This window comes from Periplaneta americana, chromosome 9, assembly GCF_040183065.1.
Source record: "Periplaneta americana isolate PAMFEO1 chromosome 9, P.americana_PAMFEO1_priV1, whole genome shotgun sequence".
In the NCBI taxonomy this organism is placed as follows: Eukaryota; Metazoa; Arthropoda; class Insecta; order Blattodea; family Blattidae; genus Periplaneta; species Periplaneta americana.
Genome location: NC_091125.1, coordinates 109360534 through 109375068, shown reverse-complemented (window position 1 = coordinate 109375068; position 14535 = coordinate 109360534). Strand labels below are relative to the sequence as shown.

The 14535-nt window shown below is 34.3% G+C and overlaps 1 protein-coding gene across 1 annotated transcript in view; it reads right to left on the bottom strand.

Annotated features, from left to right (window-relative positions):
• LOC138706377 (arrestin domain-containing protein 17-like) overlaps window positions 1-11362 on the bottom strand; it is a 46173-nt gene extending 34811 nt beyond the window's left edge. The window contains exon 1 of the mRNA XM_069835583.1: window positions 11044-11362. The gene's annotated coding sequence lies outside the window, so the exon portion shown is untranslated. The remainder of the gene's footprint in view (window positions 1-11043) is intronic.
• Window positions 11363-14535: the final 3173 nt, after the last annotated feature.

Here is a 14535-nt window from a genome sequence, read left to right as displayed (position 1 = left end):
TCCTGGTGCAACAACACATTACAACTAGTAAACATCAGGCCAACAAACAACTAAATTCCAAGCAGAGACAATTGTTTTTAACACAACCAACAACATCGAATGTAAGATCTGAGTTTAACATCGACCTGTGCCGTTCTCTCATCTCTGCTGATATTCCTCTCTACAAACTAAAGAATAAGGTCTTCAGGGAATTCCTTGAAAAATATACTCAACATACAATCCCGGATGAGTCAACACTTAGGAAGACGTATGCTCCATCCATCTACGATGAGACAATACAGAAGATAAGAGATGAAATTAAAGATAGTTCAATTTGGGTTTCCATTGATGAGACTCCCGACAAAGAAGGTAGACTTGTTGGTAATGTAGTTATCGGTTTGTTAAGTGAACAATATTCTGAACGAATTCTTTTACATTGTGATGTTCTAGAAAAGTGCAATAACAAAACTATAGTTAAACTGTTCAACGAAGCTATGGGTATCCTGTGGCCAAAGGGTATTATGTACGATAATGTGTTATTCTTTATTAGCGATGCTGCCCCTTATATGGTCAAAGCTGGACAAGCATTATCTGTTGTATATCCTAAATTGACTCATTTTACTTGTGTGGCGCATGCATTTCATCGTGTGGCAGAAGTGGTCAGAGACAATTTCCCTAAAGTAGATTTGTTGATTTCATCAGTGAAAAAAGTATTTCTCAAAGCTCCCAGTAGAGTTAACGTGTTGAAAGAAATGTACCCTGAAATTCCATTGCCACCAAAGCCAATTTTAACTAGATGGGGTACATGGCTAGAAGCAGTTGAATATTATGCCGAACATATAGACTCTATTAACAATGTTCTCCTTGCATTGGACTCTGAAGATGCAGTCTCAATTGATACTGCGAAAACAGTTACCTGTGACATAAGTGTGAAGAATGACTTAGCTCACATTCAGCATACATTTTCATGCATCATAAAAACGCTCAAAAGTCTCCAAAATAGGCACCTTTCACTATCTGAAAGTTTTGAAATTATAAATAGTACTGTGGAACAACTGAATCGTGGTAGAGGTAAAGTTGCAGATGCAGTAAGAGCTAAGGTGGACACTGTACTTTCAAAAAACCCTGGATATGAAGAACTACAAAAGGTTGTTGCTGTGATGAGTGGTGAATCAACAGTGAAGATTAACTTGGACTTATCCCCAGCAGACATTGTGAAATTGAATTATGTACCAGTTACTTCTTGTGACGTCGAACGCTCTTTTAGTCAGTATAAATCTATCCTCAGAGACAATAGAAGAAGATTCACTTTTCAGCACTTGAAAGAAATGTTTGTAACCTATTGTTATGGTAACAGACAATAAAAATTGTGTTTTGTTGAAACTACATTGGAAGATAAGGTACGTCCATTATATTTTTTGTTTAGTTTGATTAAAATGTACCAATATTTAACGTACATAGTCATTTTTTTATAATTTTAAGTCCATATTTAATTCCATATTTTGGTAAAAATCCATATTTAATTCCATATTTTGGTAAAAATAACTACATATATATTTACATATTTCATATATTTTTAGTCCATATAAATCCGTTCCCTGATAATAATAATAATAATAATAATAATAATAATAATAATAATAATAATAATAATAACTTATTTTAGCTGGCAGAGTTAAGGGCGTAAGGCCTTCTCTTCCACTCAACCAGCACAATTGTGCACAACTGACCTAATTCTGGCACTGATGCCAGAAAAAGTTACCTAACAACTAGTATTCCATGACGTCATCACCGCCTTCACAACAGAATTTTATACTTCAAGACAACAACAAAGTAACATTGTCTTAGATTTATTTATTTTAGTAGGTTATTTTACGATGCTTTATCAACAGCTTAGGTTATTTAGCGTCTGAATGAGTTGAAGGTGATAATGCCGGTGAAATGAGTCCGGGGTCCAGCACCGAAAGTTACCCAGGATTTACTCATATTGGGTTTAGGGAAAACCCCGGTAAAAACCTCAACCAGGTAACTTGCCCCGACCGGGAATCAAACTCGGACCACCTGGTTTCGCGGCCAGACGCGCTAGCAGTTATTCCACAGGTATGGACACATTGTCTTAGAAACAGTTACTTAGCAACCATGCACTACATTACGTCATATTCAGTAGGCCTGCTCATGTCTTTACTACGTCAACATCACATTTTGTAAATTTAGACTATAATAGGTTTTTTTTTTTTACATATTGTAATTACTGGAATAGCATAAAACGTCGCTTATGCTCACACGCTAAACATTCACTCGTGCCATATTTACCAAACTTATTATTTGGCTTTTTACGAAAATCATTATTAAAATAATCCATACTTTATCTTGGTCAACACTTAGAATTGATGGAAATACGAAAACGTATTAGTGATTTATAGCGAGATTCTGGTTTCCTTGTCTAGCAACGAATCTGACAGAAAACCACTCAAGTGAAGATAATTCATACTTCATGGATATTCTCTTTCAACATAAAAGTGATATTCATAATTGACTGAGATTAGCAATGATCGTTTATTATAAATTCCGTCCTTTCCATTCGGACGTTCAGAACCGATTTCTGGTAGATCTCCAATTTGTGTCGTCGTCGTCGTCCTCATCATCATCATCATCATCATCATCATCATCATCATCATCATCATCATCATCATCATCATCATCATCATCATCATCATCATCATCAAGAAAATTTTCCCATCTCCAAGATTTTCAGAATGGTTTTTCGTCTCCTTTGCGGACGACTTCTGTGCTATTTCATTTTTATAGTAAAATAATTAAAATTTCATTTTTATAGTAAAATAATTAAAATTTTATTGAGCAGTAGCTAGCTTCCCTGTAAATAAAATCCTTTCGTTAATTTGGGAGAAACTGCTGCACACAGACCTAACTTACAGAGCGACAGAGAGCATATCGAAAACTACATATGTTGAAAATTTCTATTTCCGTGAAACTCTCGAAACCTATTATTCGCTGCATCACAATAGACTCTCTCTTTACTCTTCGTGCAGTAAGAAATTAAAAAATAGAACTCTTCTAAATCTTGTTAATAAGCTGTATAGACATTAACAAATTGTACATAAGACATATTTACAAAATTGCGAAAATATACAGCATATGCTACATAAGGACACGTTTAATGACTTTAAATATTGATAATCCATGTGATGGGTAATTTATGAGCACAAAGTTATAACTCCTGGATGAACACTGTAAGTTCATTAAGGCGATGGACTTCTGAAGTTTGTAACTTCTATGTTTTAAGTCCTATGAAACTGAAATTTTTAACGCTCATTACACGCAATGTGGGCATGCATCATACAGATTTTCGTTCTAATAACTGAATTAATTTTCGAGTTATTAATTTATATTGTATTAATTAACATCGTATAAACATTACTCTTATAATTTAAATTTTTTTTTCTAAAAAATTTTCCTCTGCTCCTAATATATGAATAAGAAAACTGAATTATGCTTTTTGCATTCAGAAAGTAAGTTTTTGAGAAAAAAATTAACATTCTACTTTTAATTCTTAATTTTTAACCATGACAACTTCAATACATTTATGAACTTCTAACTGCAAAATTTCAACCCAAAAGAGGAAAAACTTTATTCACTAGAGTATTTTGAAATCTAAAATGTGCTGAAAATGAGAGTTGAGAAAGCAACCGATAAATAAAAAACACGCACATCACAATATGTAGGCCTATTCACTTTAAAACTGCCCAGCTTCGTATGTTTGGGCTTAAGTGACAACGGGGTGAATAAACTACAGATTACGAAAAGCGAATCGAGCTATTTTTTGAAAAAATTAATGAAATTTTCATTTTTTTTCTAGATTTTTTCACTGTTTTCACCGATACATCGCCTTAACTTCAGGTACCTAACAATAAATCAAAAGAATGACTTCATAGAATTGGGCTGATAGGAAAACTTAGACATTATCAGACCAAAAGCACTTTGAAAACTTATACACGAATAAATATTGAAAAAAAAAAGCATAACTGCTGCTACCGATACAGACTGTAAGAATTTAAGCTACAACTTTAAAATATAGCGTAGATTAGAACATTTCTTTCCAGTAGTAAGTGAATAAGCTACTTTTCTTTTATTAACGAAGAGATAAATCAGATGAAGGGCAAAAACAGACTGCTAGTTTATGTGAGGATTTAACTGGGACTGTGTCTACTAAAATGAAAAAGGGACTCCTAACGAACTTACTGAAAGCTGAATTCTAAATCTCTATTGCACATTAGTCTCCATTATCAAGTGAAGAAATTCAAACATATTCTGCAACTACCGTGTTTGTTAACTTACGTCAAAGCAAACAATTAGCCCTATCATCAAGATTTAGTATGTAAGATAAACGAATGATACTCGGAAATGGAATAAACGCCAAATGTTACAATGCATGGCGTTATTCAAAATGGCATAACTTCACAAAATCCTTGAGGAGTTTCCGGTATTACTGCAAAAAATGTCCCTGAGATCGGTGTATTCAAAAGGTAGAAAAACTGTGTGGCTTGAAACCGAGATAAAATAATATGTTGGCTTCCTGGATTGTGTTCACGAAATGACTGCTCACTTTTTATTGAAGGTACAGCTTGCCAAACCAACCAACAATGCAAACAGCAGAATCGAGGGGGCCTTGTGTTGTCAGTATGACGTCGTGGGAGGGGAAAAAACACTATCGACATCATCTGCTATCAATATTATTTATTCTCCTTATACAGTACAAGTTATCAAGAATGTCTCATTATTTGACAGTGGATGCAGGATGACTTATCGTTGAATGTAAGTGCACATTTACAGTATGTTACATTTTTTTCTTTCAGACCATTGGCTCAACAGGTTTTAAACGTAAACAGACGACGTCAACATGCTACCGTATCTCCGTACAGTTAGAAGGAAAAGAAAAATGGAGTACTGTAGTACATATCTCATCATCATTGACGGATTTATTAGCGTTCCAGCAAACGACGATAAATATTCTCCTAAGTTGTCGAAGCTGAATTTTCTTCGCCTATCGCTTAAACAGTTTTTGTATCGAGAGAATTTCTGAAGAAAACCTCTAAATTGGGGATCACTCAATTTCTTTAGAGGAATATTTGCACTGAGCATCATGTTGCACATGACATTTCGTTTAGACCAGCACAACTAAATGATGATGATGATGATGATGATGATGATGGTTCCTCAGATTTCATTTCAACGCATTTCCTGTGCGATGTACTGTTGCAATTTTTCTCTATAGCCAAAGTTGTTCTGCTTTTCATTTCAATTTTACATACATTACACACTATATTGTCTTCGTTAATACATAAAATGCCACTTCCATACTTCTTAATTGCAATTCGTATCTCTGAGCGAATTGAACGTTTTGCCTTCGACATTATGAATGAATCAGCACAACACTATTCAACGCGTACTAAATACTTGAGCAGGATAACACAGCTGCACACATTGCGTTGCAATGTTACTATGAACGGACCGAGGTTCCTTCGTTCTGTACGCTGCTGTACTCGCCAGGTACACAAAAGATAGACGACGCGGCATGTGCCATATACTTCGATACGAAACAACTTCACTTTTCCTTAAGTCATCCCGCATACACTCTCTACCCATTATACACGATGAGTATAAAGTATAGAAGTATAGAAAACTATTTGTAGCCTACATACATAATTGCGCACCCAGAAATATAATGTAATAGAGTAATATTAAAGCTGTACAGAATAACTGTATCCTTAGGTGAAACGTGGATGGTTTGAGAAGTACAGACTGCGTCACTGATTGGCTGGTTCAAATGGTTGGAGCTACCAGACACGTTTCGAATAAAAGTTACAGAACTTCGAACATTATCGAAAGTTCGATATCAAAACAAAATATGTTGTAAAAAGGACCTAATTACATACAGGCCTGTTTAAAAGTAAATGTTTCAAAGATCATAACAGATACCGACACGTCGAAGTTTCTTCTTACATTCAACCTTCTTTCCCCTTTTTTTAATTTGAGGGCGGGCTTGAGCTCCCTTTGCCCCCCCTTAGGTGTGCCACTGTTTGTACTCCTATTTTTAATTTTGTGAAGATTTTCTATATAAAAAAGTTATAAGGAATAAAAAAAGTTATAAGGAATAAAAAAGGAATATTTTGAACATATTTCCAAAAACTATGTTTTTCATTTATAAAGAGTGTTGCCAAGGAGTCTGTTTTTTAAATGTACCGTACATATTTTTTCATTTTTCCATTTTTCAGATCTCGAAACGTAATCATTTATATATTTTTTACCATTTACGAGCTATTATTTTGTGCAAATTTCCCCGAATTCATGAATCCAATGTATGTATACTGTACGCAAGACCTGACAAAGAAATTTTTCAGTAAGTATATCAATAATGAAGCTGTGTTGGAAAGAGTGAGTGAAGAAAGAATGATGTTGAAATTGATCAGGAAGAGGAAAAGGAATTGGTTGGGTCACTGGCTGAAAATAAATTGTCTACTGAAGGATGCACTGGAAGGAATGGTGAACGGAAGAAGAGTTCGGGGCAGAAGAAGATATCAGATTATAGACGACATTAAGATATGTGGATCACATGCGGAGAGGAATGCAGAAAATAGGAAAAATTGGAGAAAGCTGGGTTTGCAGTGAAAGACCTGCCCTTGGACAGAAAACTGATTGAATCAATTTATTTATTACTATGGAGAATAAGGAGACCGTGAATTTAATAATCATAGACATAAGCTAATAAAAAGCATTTGAATAACAATGGTTGTTTCATGTAGTTAATCATGACGAATCTTACAGAAAGAGAACGAATTGAAATGCTGATGATGATCGGCTATGGTGATATGAAGAGGACTCAAAAAAGAGGTTAGTGCCTTACTTAAGGGAATTTCCCAAGCGGATCAAGTAAAGGCCCCTTTGGAAAATCGTACACGAGTAGGTGATCTGAAGAAAGGCTTTGACACAAAAAATAAATAAACCGTATGGCAAAGAAACTGCTCCAAATACAATTTTAATCTTGGATTATTGAGTCATCTTTTTGCCAGGCCTTTGAGTTTTAACACAAATAGGCCTAAGCTTGATGTTGTTCTCCGTATTTCTCCACTTATCACATTATCACCAGCTAGATCTGTAGACCAAACACAAACATTATATCTTTAATCCCCTTTATCACACTGTATTAATTACTATTAACAGATGGTACAACAAACTGTTCATAATAGACACTGAATTATATACTACACCGTACTGAAACTTTCATGAAAAGAGGGGATTCAAAACGATCTGAGTCTCATGGTCGAGACATCTAAAAGGTGGGATCGAATCGAATTCAAATTTGCATGAAAACGCGTATCGTATTCAAAACTATCTTAATACGCTAAGCGCGTGATCGATCGTCATTTGTTTGATGTGTCAGCCGTTTTACCACCAGCGAGCGCAATTACGTACAGGTATATTGAAAAAGCGCGTTGTAACACATAATATTTTGTATTTTCCTGAAAGCCATTATTGCCATTCTTCATTAACAACCAGAATATTAAGTTTTCATGCGCCACATTAAGGGGTTAGGTACAGCTTTCAGCAGTAAAATTTTGGAAATATTCAAATTTTTTTTCCTCCATTACTGTATCTTGTACAATAATTAAAATTAGTATGTGTAAAACACTGTTCCTCTGCTATATGAAGAAAATATTTTTACGAATTAAAAAAATATTTACATTTTTTTTTCAAAGTTGAATTCACTGTGCAGTAAAGAAGCGTTTCCCACATAACTAAAAAACTACCCAACATTCTGTGATAAAATTTTTTGTGTGTATTTATGCATATCATATATACAATATGATGCAAGATCACTTCTCTACCTTTTGTTAGATTGTCTGATAAAAAATAAATTCATTTAAAAATTGGTCAAATATCAGTATTTTCTTCTAACACAAAATAACAAAAATATTATTTATTAAGGAATGTAGTTGAAAGAGCACGATATTGTAAACATGAGTTTCAGCAATAAAATAAAAGAGAGAGAACATGAAAAAGTTAACAAGTTTATGAGTTATGAGGGAAACGCTTCATCACTGTACAGTGAACTGCCACCATTTTGAATTTTGAAAAAAAAAAAATTTTTTAACCGTAAAAATATATATATATATTTTTTTTAATATAGCAGAAGGACTGTGTTTTACACATACCAATTTTCATTATTGTACAAGATACAGTAATGGAGGAAAAAAACGTTGAATATTTCCAAAAAAAATACTGCTGTAAGCCGTACCTAACTCCTTAAGAAAACTCAACAGTGTTTAAAGTCTTTGTTTATAGCTAAGGTCTGCAGAGTGACCAACATGCACCAACATAACTACTTTCGAAACTTCAGCTTCCGTATTCAGATCGTTTTCAACACGTATCGAAAATTGCATGTAAACAGGAATCGGAGACATCGTATTCAGTACGAAAAATGTATTCAAATCGATTTGAATACTCCATGAAAACGTAGTAATAGATTGTAACCTACAGTTACCAGCCTGTCTCTATTCTAGTGTACACACAGGCTTAAAGGTTATTCAATTACTAGTATAACGGAACATTTTACTCTATCTTTCAAACTTATTTTTCTGTCTTACAGGTCGTATTAAACAGCTGCATTTTTGTTGGTGACTTTCTTCACAAATTTTCAACACATTTGGACCTGTCGTGAAAGGAATCTTTGTACTCGCATAACTTGACCGACGCGGGTGTAATGTAAACTATCGCGAAGATGCTATACGAACGCAGGAGAAGTACAAGTGGCGCTCCGGGCTGCAGGACTCCACTGACCTCAGTCGAGTTGTAAGTCTAATAGGCCTATAAGGTTGTCAAAAGAAGACAAAAACAAGGAAATGAAGTATGATAATATTCGCGTTCATATAACAAAAAGTAAGCACTGAATATAAAAGTCGACTGAAAATAATGAATTAATTCTATATAACTATACAGTATAGGGGTCTACATAAGCCTATAATTAATTATATTCAGTGATCGAATTGAAGGGAGGGGGGGAAGCCGAGGAATTTTTACCCTTCTGGATTTTCCCCCAACTTGTCCATTCCTGTGTTCATACCCAACCGGGGTAAGAAAATTTCCCTATCTGAATTTATGCTTTATTATTGTTTGTACCACACCGGTTTTAATAGCGATATTTAGTGAAACAGCGTTGAGCGACTTCCGCCGATTTAGAAATAGATACCGAAGCACTTGAACTGCCAACATAGAAAAAAAAAATCACACCCAATCGCTTTCACCTTCATCTTGACGGGATAATAAAAGCCTAAACTAACCTAACCTAAGTGCGTCGGTGTCTAGTCTAAAATCGGCGGAAGTCGCTCAACGCTCGTTTAACCCGATATTTTTCCTGAAATTGTATTTCCGAAAGCTTATTTTTATTTTCTGTCAGGTGGTCAAAACATTTTCTCCTCTATAGTCAATTCGCGGTAGTGAACTTATTCTGAATGTCTTTTGTTTAATTTCACCTGGATTTCAACATAAAAAAGTTATCTTTTAATATGAAGATACTACCGTATATTAAAACATTTACACTGCGTTTTTTATAATTATGTCATAAAAGCTAATCCCCATTTCAGTTTGGTTGATAGGCTTTCCCCTCTACTTACACTCTTTACCATCCGTGAAGGAGAAGATGCTACTGTCCATCTCATTGACGTTCGACTAACTGACTTTGAACATATGAAAATTCTTACTATTGAAAATGTTTACCGGTAATATATATTTCTAGAGTCTATACTAAGCGTTAATATTGCATTTTATTGTTGTTTATATCAACTGGCACATTAAAAAACGCTGACACGCCCCCCTGACTTCATAATACGAACTAACATTCCTTAATTTAATTATTAGTTGAAAATATTGTAAGAACGGCATTAATATATACCTAAACATGTAATTGTTAAACATCTGTATCACTGTATTTTATATCCACTTATGTACTTTATTTAATATTTTATTTTCTTGTGTGTAAAGCTTGAGGGGTGCAGGTAGCCTATAAGAGGTAACAGCTACCGTTCTGTTACTGACGGACTCAGGGCAAGTAGTAGGGGAAAGAAATGCCTTCACTTCCTCTCAACTTGTATGAAATGTCGTATATACATACGTATTTTGTTTTCCTAAACAATTGTTGTTATTGTTGTTTTCACAATATGATTTTGTAATTGATTTGAGAATTATCTAGTACCCAAACTTTATGTCATAAGGTAGGCTGAAAAGAGTTATAGGACCAGAAATTCAAAATACTATGTCAGGTATAACAATAATTAAAATGGACGTTAATAATAATAATAATAATAATAATAATAATAATAATAATAATAATAATAATAATAATAATAATAATGTTCAATACATAACTTTATAACAAACTTTAAAATCAAATATGTTATAATTGATATAAATATTTAAAATAAATAAAATAAATTAGTATGTCAATGAGAAATTTTCTCCTCCTCTACATTTTTATCAATTCGAAAACATTATATTTAATACAAATAATATTGTTAAATAAAAATAAGAAAACAACGAAATATGATTTTGTTCATTATAATGATTGTGCTTAAAATTGTAAATTATGGGAACACTCTCAATATTACTGGAGAGGTATCTAGCACTAATATTATTAAAACTTTAACCTAAGATAAGGAACCTCAACCTAACCAGAGCTCAGGCAATACCGGATTTGTTTTACTGATCCGGATCTGCTTTCGGGCGTGGGTTCGATTCCAGCTTGGGCTGATTACCTGATTGAATTTTCCGAGGTTTTCCCAACTGTAAGGCGAATGTCATGCAACCCGTTGCGAATCCTCGGCCTCATCTCGCCAAATACTATCTATCACCAACTTCATCAATGCTAAATAAACTAGTATAAATAGTTGATACAGCGTCATTAAATAACCAACTAAAAATATCCTGTCACATGGCGAGCATCGTAACAGCCAGAATACAGAAAAAGAGAAGGAAAACGAATTTTTTACGTACCTGTTTGTGGCTTAGAATGTTTAATAAAGCCCGTCTAGTCTACCGCAAAGCACGTAGCGCGTCCGTCGTGCACAAATAAGATGTTGAATACACAGTAACTCAGATGTTCACAGTTTCAAGGTCATTTCAGAAACGTGGAACTTCAGGGTCATGTCTTGGCACATATGTACATTCTGACGTTTGCAGTCCATTGACGCTACAAGATTCTTCAGTAATTCATATTTTATGTCACATCTCACGCGAAAATCCTAACCACACTTGTGCAAAGCCCACGTTACGGAAAATGCAACGACCTACCTTCACCAAGAACAACAAGCGACTACTCACAAAGAGAACGCCCCTCCTTCCAATAGCGGGCGCCGTCATTTCCCTCCTCCCCTCCACGGCACAGACGTGAAGGCCTTGTTCACATTGTTACGCAGAGAGGAATTCAATAAACGCGTGTAGGAAACCTGTAGTTCGCAGGAACAAATATTTTTATTGCTACGATAAGGAATTTCTATCGTTAGGCGAATGGCTAGTGTTGGCATTCCACGTTGGAAAGCAGGAGTTCAATTCCTACCGAATCTAAAGTAAGTAGAAATCAGTGCCGGATTAAGCTAGTGCAGGGCATGTAAAGGGACCCAAAATGTATAAAAATACAAATTGAATATTAAAATATGTAATTTACTTGAACAGTAAAATAATTAAATATTCTAATTTGCTATTCAGCCAATTAAACGTCAGTATATAACTGATAGAGCTTCTAGCCTGGCATAATTTTGATAAAAGTACCTGCGTATGATAGATGAAGTAGTAAAAAAAAAAGCATTTTTCTGTTCAGATTCAAATTTATTATCCAATAAAAATATTGCACTATTGTAAGATAACCATGCATGAGAAATTACATAGTTAATATAAAAATATGCCCTCCCCCTCGAGTTTATAACCTCTAGAATCGCCACTGTTAGTATTTATATGTAAGTATCAATACCAAATGTCAGAAATTACAAAACTACAATTTAAAAGTTAACTTTTCTAGATTTAGTACAAGAAAATTTATTTTGTAGGTAATACTGGAATTGTCTATTTCACGCAGAAGTTCATGTTAAATAGTCATTAGAGTGAGATAGTTCAATCAGTCTTGACCGATGATGCTCCTTAGGTCATTTTCAGTTTTGAAAATGAGCTTTTTCCACTGTACTTGAGTTCCAGGAAATAAAAAGGTGGGCCTATTATTTTCCAAACGACAAGCCAAAATCAGTTTGCTACAGAAACTAAATAGTGGTATCAACAAAAACTAGTGAACAATAAACTAAATAGTGATATCAACGAAGACTAGTGAACAATAAACTAAATAATTATATCAATAAAGACTAGTGAATAATCACATATTTATGTGATTGTTGTGACTATGAGCGCGTATGTAACACACAACAACCGATTAGGAATAATCGGTGAAAATTATAACTGCTTAAAAAAGTACAAAGAGAGAATACATTCGACGAACATATACCAATCTGTGATTCACATTGTATTGCGAGTACTTCAGATACAGGCCTACGTATTGTGACTTATTTTTTTAACTCACAACAGGATTTTATTCTTCCAACAATAATTCCTTTCTACAATTCGCCTTAAACGCTCTCGTCAACAATTGGATTTTCACTCAACACAGTATTCGTTATAGCACTCCACTGACGACAATGACAATTTACTTGGACTAGTACGAACAACAATGAACTGTTAATCTTAACTAATATTTACAAAGCACTATTTACAAATCAGAACTATCAGTTCTCAGTTCACAGTTCTTCTATCTCAGTCACTCGAGTTCACAGTATCTCGAACCACAGACCTTCAGAGACAGTTCACTGTACTCGAACTCAGGTCCCTCCAACTGCGGTCCACTGCACTCGAACTCAGGTCCCTCCAACTGCGGTCCACTGCACTCGAACTCAGGCCTTCGGATGCTGATACAGTTGCGGACGCACACTCGAGTCGAACTCCGGTACACAAGACTGGCTTGCTTGCTCTGGCTTTCTCACTGACTGGCTGACTAATCAACTGAAAACTGCTGTCGTTCCTTCGCGTCCGTAATTTATAACCACAGCGACGTAGCCTCGAAAGTTCCACGCGTCTCTAGAGATGGCACTCCAGAAAAATCCAGAGCCCTCTCCTCTCTACCAGCACCAGATGCGCGCGCACTCTCTCTCCACTCTCTCGCAGCGTAGGCCCTTTCCCCTTACTTCTCTCCGCCGCGCGCCGTCCCCGCGCGATCTGCTTTCTTGCGGGACGCTGGTCGTGAGTTCGAATCTCACGTCGCTGTCACAGTATTATCAATCTGTATTTGATTACTTTTCGTGTCTTTTAAGTGGTAGCCATTCGCCATGTTGACCATATGAGCAGAGAGATCAGCTATTTTATGTTTAATAACCTATAGATTCATAATAGATAAAGAACCGAATGGCCCAATTTTAAAGTTATTATTATTATTATTATTATTATTATTATTATTATTATTACTTCCATTATGTAGTCTCACAAAGGTAAATACTACAGAGGGAACTTAATTTGGAAGTAATCACTTGGTCATGTGTTAGTATTTAACACTTAATATTATGTGAAAAAACACGACCTTGATATTTTACGACACTACAGATCAGGGGTCGGCAAACTACGGCCCGCGGGTCAAATCTGGCCCTTCACTTTCTAAAAGACCCGCGATCTAAGAATGAATTTGATATTTTCAAACTCTTAAATTTCAAAATACGCACTATACTGTCCGACTGTCGAGTTGAGCTGCGAGAAAGAACTATGTGACACTCAAATAGCTTCACATTCTCACTTTGCTGTGCAATCAGTTTTGACGATATGTTTGGTGAAATATTACTTTAAAAAACAATTCATTCTTCTCAAGAGTAGGCCCACATTTTAACAATTGTTTACATATTATTATTATTATTATTATTATTATTATTATTATTATTATTATTATTATTATTATTATCATTATTATTATTATTATTATTATTATTATTATTATTGTTGTTCTTGTTGTTTTGGTCAAAAATTGTTTTAAAAAAACAATTTCACTCCTGTCATTATTAAACTTGTATTTCAACAATTTGTTTATTTCTCACTACTATTATTATTATTATTATTATTATTATTATTATTATTATTGTTGTTGTTGTTCTTGTTGTTTTGGTCAAAAATTGTTAAAAAAAAAACAATTTCACTCCTGTCATTATTAAACTTGTATTTCAACAATTTGTTTATTTCTCACTATTATTATTATTATTATTATTATTATTATTATTATTATTATTATTATTTCTTCTTCACTGACATATTTAAGAACATTAAATCCAGTTTGCCGATCCCAGCTATAGCCTAGATCATCGTTAAAACAATATTAAGTTTATATATGAAAGACTACTTCAACAAATTAAACAAAGTATCCGTACAGAATTGTGAACGAAATAAGTTGTTTTTTTACTTGGTTATTTA